The 6,000-nt window shown below is 33.2% G+C and overlaps 1 pseudogene; it reads left to right on the top strand.

Annotated features, from left to right (window-relative positions):
- Positions 1–4,916: 4,916 nt before the first annotated feature.
- Positions 4,917–6,000, top strand: part of LOC131845044 (beta-1,3-glucosyltransferase-like) — a 40,698-nt pseudogene continuing 39,614 nt past the window's right edge.

The following is a 6,000-nucleotide window of genomic DNA, read 5'->3' as shown; positions in this document are numbered from 1 at the left end:
TTAATTTTTAAACAATAATTATTATATATTAGTTATAAAGTTGATTTTCTAAATATTGTTTTAACCTTTTTTTTCAGTAGTTTACAATTGTAGGCATTGTATTAATAAGACATTTACCATGACTGATATTTCAAGGCTGTAACAAAGATCTTAGGATATTTGTAACAGTATCTAAATAACAGGAGCTCTTAAATAATATCATAAAAACAATAAAAACTATAGCACACAGATTATAACTAAATAAACAAACTGAACCAATACAATTTTGTAATATGACAAAAGAGCTTATTCCTTTTGAAAGGCCGACATCACATTTGTAGTTTCCCTGGTGTTGCGGGGTGCTCATGAGTTTGTCTGCTGTAAAAAATAGAGCATAAGAGTATGTTTTTTTAGTTATGATAATGGAATGATACACCCGCCTGTGCTAATGCGGTGGCGGATGATAATATGAGCATGAAGTCAGGTCAGTTATTCCATCGTGGCAAATTTGTGGAATTTATTTATTTATTTATTTATCACAATGGTTTCCAGGGGGACTGTGTAGAGGTCAACTTGACATGGTAAATTGCTAGCAATGGGGACACTAGACACCATATTACTAACAATTTCCTTCCCCCCAAAAGAGTATGTTAAAGGAGTTTATTACAAAAGGCCATCTTACATAATTTTATTTGAGGCTTGTAGATTGTACAGTGTAGTAGATTGCTAGCGAATGGGGCCATTGATCTCCATTATGATGTAACTAAATAACTAAGTAACTAAATAACAAGTAAATAACTGTCCCAAACAAAGCAGTGCTTGTAGCTATTATACTTAATTTTGTGAATTCATCTATACATATACTAAAAATGAAAAGACTGATCGCTCACTGTGAATGAAACATAAACGAAAAAAACTATTATTGGGGACTTTTATCAAAGTAATACAAATCAAAACAATGCTAAAAGAACAGACAAATGAGAAAAAAAAATATATAAATAAAATAAACAAAAAAAAAAAATTCGCGGAGCAATGTATATTATTCGAGGAAAAAAAAAAAAATAATAGAAAGACACGTTTAAAAAAAAAGGGCATGGACCTTCAGTCTATGGAAATAAGGGCGTAACTATAATAAAAAAAATCATACAATAATTAAATTTTTATTTGCGTTCCTTTGTGCGCGCTAATCTCAAAACGGCTTAACCGATTTATATCCGGTTTTCCCTAATGTATTGTGGAAAGCTTAATTAAAATTGTTACTGTTTATATTATTCCAATTCAATATATCCAATACAAACAAGCATATTCAGATAATATAAATATCTTCCCATAACACAAGCTCTGCTTATCTTGGGACTAGATGGCGCTGTGTGTATTGTACAGTTATATTACTGTTATTATTAACCACCTGATTCAACTGCTACCATATTTTTTTTTGTTCCTGGTATATCCGCGAGCAGTATATTTACTATAATCAGATTGATCGGGAGATAGCAATGAGGGTCTGCAGTCCATTGAGTGCGAGTCTTTCATGACGCCCTCTGGCATAAATTCAGTAATTAAGAGCTGAACAACAAATAAAAAAGCAACAGGCTTATCCGAATCTAGTTGATGCCTTCTTTTCAGGCGTTTTCAGTGTTTGTTAGTGAGTATCCTCTAAGCTAGTTCATTGGAGTGGACACTCAGCCGAGCCTTGTATTTTGAGCATGTGCTAGCAGCTCCTCTCATACTGTTGGTAAATTCGAAAAGTGATTGATTTTCACCATACATATAAAAAATTAAAAAATGTTGAAAAAAAAATTGAAAAAAAGCACTTTTACTATTTAGAAACACTCTGTATAATTTTGTAGTCCTGTTTTCAATAGACATTATAAAACGGACACTTAAAAAAAGCCAATCACGAGATGGAACCAATGCAATATGCACGTAAGCTATTAACTCGGTCCAAGTAATAGAACGTCCCCCTACCCCCCATCCCGCCTACGATCTCGCCCACCCTTTTATTAGCTCTGCAAAATGAAGCGCTCTTGTTCCTTTTTAAAAGTGGCCATTATTCGAAATAAGATTGTTTATGGGTAGCCAGAGAGGAAGTTTTGTTGTATTTTCTTTTAAAAATTAGAAAGAAGTCATCTAAAATATTAGTTCGACTAGCTGTTTCGCGCGACTTCGTTAGCGAGGAACTAAAATGTTTTTTCGGACTACTCTAATGTTGGCCGCAGCTGACCTTTACAGCTCCACCGGACGATAGAGGCCGAGTGCAGATAGCACTCCAAACACGCGGAAGGACTTATGAAGCGGCTGAAGGCCAACTCTCGTCTGATGGATACGACTTTCATCTGAGGGCACCGCTAGGGGTTCGAACCCCGACTCAGGCCGTCGTAATTTTAATCCCCTTTTGAATTGGACGGGGGATCGGTCGGAGGGGGAAATGAAAAGTATAGAATTTCTAGTTGCTGACGATAGGGTTTTAATTCTAAGTAATTTCTTATAAAGCTATCTACGATAATAGATCTTTTAGTTCCTGTTTCCAAACTGAACTTTTGTGGTCTCACAAGTGATAATAGTATCGGAATTAAAAATTTATATTATAACGCGGTTGTGTTATCACCTCACCACTGTAGCGTTATGTATGATGTGATGAGGTGTCGCTACATAATATATTGTTTATTGTCGTATTTATGTAGTGAGTATATAGGTGAAACAATTGTACCATTAATTATATATTAGTAAGTTTATTTGGTAGTGTGCTACATGGCTTATTTGTAACGCGTACATTCGACGCGGAGTCGTAACGTGGACTGACTTTACACTTAACTTAAATGTATGTTATCTGGAGAGGTAAACTAATGGAAGTGTGCCGAGTCTGGACAAAATTATTACAGGTGTAGGTACAATATCAGTCGTCTAATACCCATAACATAAGCTGCTTATCTTGGAACTATATGGCGTTGTATAAATTGTCCAGGGTTATTTTTTTCATGATACATGGCTTATTAGTAATGTGTACATTCGACGCGGAGTCGTAACGTGGAATGACTTTACACTTAACTTAAATGTATTTTATCTGGAGAGGTAAACTAATGGAAGTGTGTCGAGTGTGGACAGAATTATTACAAGTGTAGGCACAATATCAGTTATCTAATACCCATAACACAAGCTTCTTATCTTAGGACTATATGGCGTTGTGTAAATTGTCCAATGTTATTATGTTCATGATATTAACCACTTGATTCGACTGTACCCAATCATCCGGGATCGTTTTACCTCCGCCTTGCGTCGTAAAGTATATTATTTTTGAGACTCGACGCTGCTCCAAATTTTACTGTTTGAACGTGAGTCGTGAATTACAGTGATTTCAGTATTTTTAGTTGTTATTAGAAGATCTATCGTCATATATATAAGAACCTTGCATCACGATGTTTCTCCCAGATTAATTCCTTCCTAATTAGCATTAAACAATTGTAGCTGTGTCCGCGGTTGCAGCGAGCACAGCTACAATTGTATAATGCTGATTAATAATACACACAATATTATAATATATGTATTATAGAAAGACGGTTTGTATGAAGAAATAACTATGACTTATTACTTAGAGGATACTAAATGACTGTATAATAATAATATAATATCTTCTCTTCTTCAATGTCGATTTCTCAAGGCTGAGAATCGTGACCACCAGGAATGCTTCATCCAACCAAATCTCTCCAGGCATTTCTATCCTACTCAACTATAATATATCTATATATATATATTTAAAAATATATATAAAATACATAGATTTTTATCAGTTGTCTAGCACCCACAACACAAGTTCTCCTTAGCATGGGACTAGATGGCGCTGTGCTAATTGTCCTGAGATATCATTATTATTTAGACTAATTCATACAAAAGATAAATCTAATTATACGACACATGCGCCGTAACTGCTACGCTGCTAAACTTCCCAACTGAAGTTTCAGCCTTCAGTACCGATAGAACAGACGGGGGTGGTGCGCGCCCCTCGCTCCCAAGTTTTACGCAATGTATACGAGAGGTGCGATATAACAAAATACATATTATACCAATAGAATAACATATTAAAATTTGTAAATTTTGTTTGCTTTGGATTTTAAAAAATACTGCAAATGATTTAATGTATATTCTTTCTTTCTGCATCACACTTACTTCATATTTATCATCATATTTCGCTCAATCCATATAATATCTTTTTAAATTATAGCCTATATGTTATTCTGATATATAAGTTATATTACTGTATAGTTTCATAAAGATCCCTTCGGTAGTTTTTGCGTGAAAGAGTAACAAACATGCATCCATATTCATAAACTTTCGCGTTTATAATATTATATAATAAATTTTCAAAAACCAAAAATAAAAGATGGTATTTTTAAGAGGGCGTATAGTGTCTCTTATTTTATATGTATTTTTTGATAAAATATTTCAAATAAAGTTAAAAGAGATGTTTTATGTACCTTAAAAATATATTATTAAATTACTTGTTTAGTTGATTCATTGATTTCATGGTATACTTTTATTTATATTTAGGAATACCAACAAACAAAAATACGGAAGGGAAAGTGTTTTATACGAATAAATATTGTTTTATTTGTAATAATCCTGATCATCATCACCCACTGTTGGACTTGGGCCTTTCCCATGACACGCCACGTGACGTGCACGATCTTCAGTCCGATCTTGATTTGTATATTTGTGATTAATTTATATTAATTTTTAAAGGTTTTGCTTACATATAGTTTTTTCTTCTTATTCTTCTCCAAATGAATGTATGCATAGACATTACAGTTAATAAAGCAACTGTTTGTATGACCACTTCATAAAGTAAACACAAAATATTTTGAGATTTTTATATTTCCCATAGTATTAAAGTTTTAAATATTCGCATAGTTTAAAAAAAAAATTTGTTGTCTTTGTTACAGTTGCAACGTTGGTGCTAACTCTCGCCTATTTACACTATGCTCTAAGTTTCGGTAAGTTAACTCAATTTTTTCTCTTTACATTGACAGTAGATACAGTTGTTAAAAAACCTTATATTTAATATGATATTACTAAATAACAAGAGATTCATTTGACGGCCTCGGTGGGCTAGCGGCTTAGGTCACCGACATTATTTTAGTTGGTCACGGGTTCGAAGAAAATAAGTTACGTTGACTTTCCTTTCATTTTTTGACAACAACTGAATCAGTACCATTGGACGGCATTGGAAAAGATATTACAATAAATTGACTTAAAAAAAAACATGTAGAACATTATTGTCACGTATGACAAATGAAACACTTGGACTTGAATTAATAACTTGGACTGTTATGTTTTTTTTTTATTTGAGTAATATATTTATTTTAAATTTGACTTCTTTTGTACGTAATATATCTGTCACCAAACTTTTCGTAAATGGCTAGAGAAATTTTGTTTCGGTGGTTTGAAAATACAATAGAACCCGATAGATGATCCTACTTTTGTCGTCATGTCTGGAAGAGTCCGTGTTTTTAATGTTATTTTTCAACATTTACTCTCTTTCCTTATTTAAGATTAATTACAAACGCAATAATAACATAATTCAGCCAAATAAGTGGCAAGCATGTGATTTTTATTTATACAGATATATTTGATTTATTTTAATAGGTTTATTACTTAATAACAAAAAAGTAGTAAATACAGACAAGAAACATCTCGTTTATGAGTGCAAATTGTACCTAATATTTCAAATTAAATTTTGCTAAAATGGTAGATGGATACTAGATCGGTTATTTCAACACGCACAGACAAAGCCGCGGTGTAGAACAAGTATAAAATATTTATCTCGTCCGTCTGATCTGCAGATACTCCCATTTATGCTGTGCCGGTTTGCCATTTATAAATTTCTATTACTTGGGAGGCGGTACTCGATGTTTAACGAGATGATCGCTCAAATGGCGCGTTTCGGTTCTCGACTGATTGCATCGGCTACAGACTGATTCTAAGACTGCTTCAGTAATTCGCTTTGATAACCGATTTATTGAATCA

The sequence above is a fragment of the Achroia grisella genome, unplaced genomic scaffold (assembly GCF_030625045.1).
Source record: "Achroia grisella isolate CSIRO2021 unplaced genomic scaffold, CSIRO_AGI_Agris_v1 utg44869, whole genome shotgun sequence".
Classification (NCBI taxonomy): domain Eukaryota; kingdom Metazoa; phylum Arthropoda; class Insecta; order Lepidoptera; family Pyralidae; genus Achroia; species Achroia grisella.
Note: the sequence above shows the minus strand (reverse complement) of the source record. Positions and strands in the feature narration are given on the sequence as shown.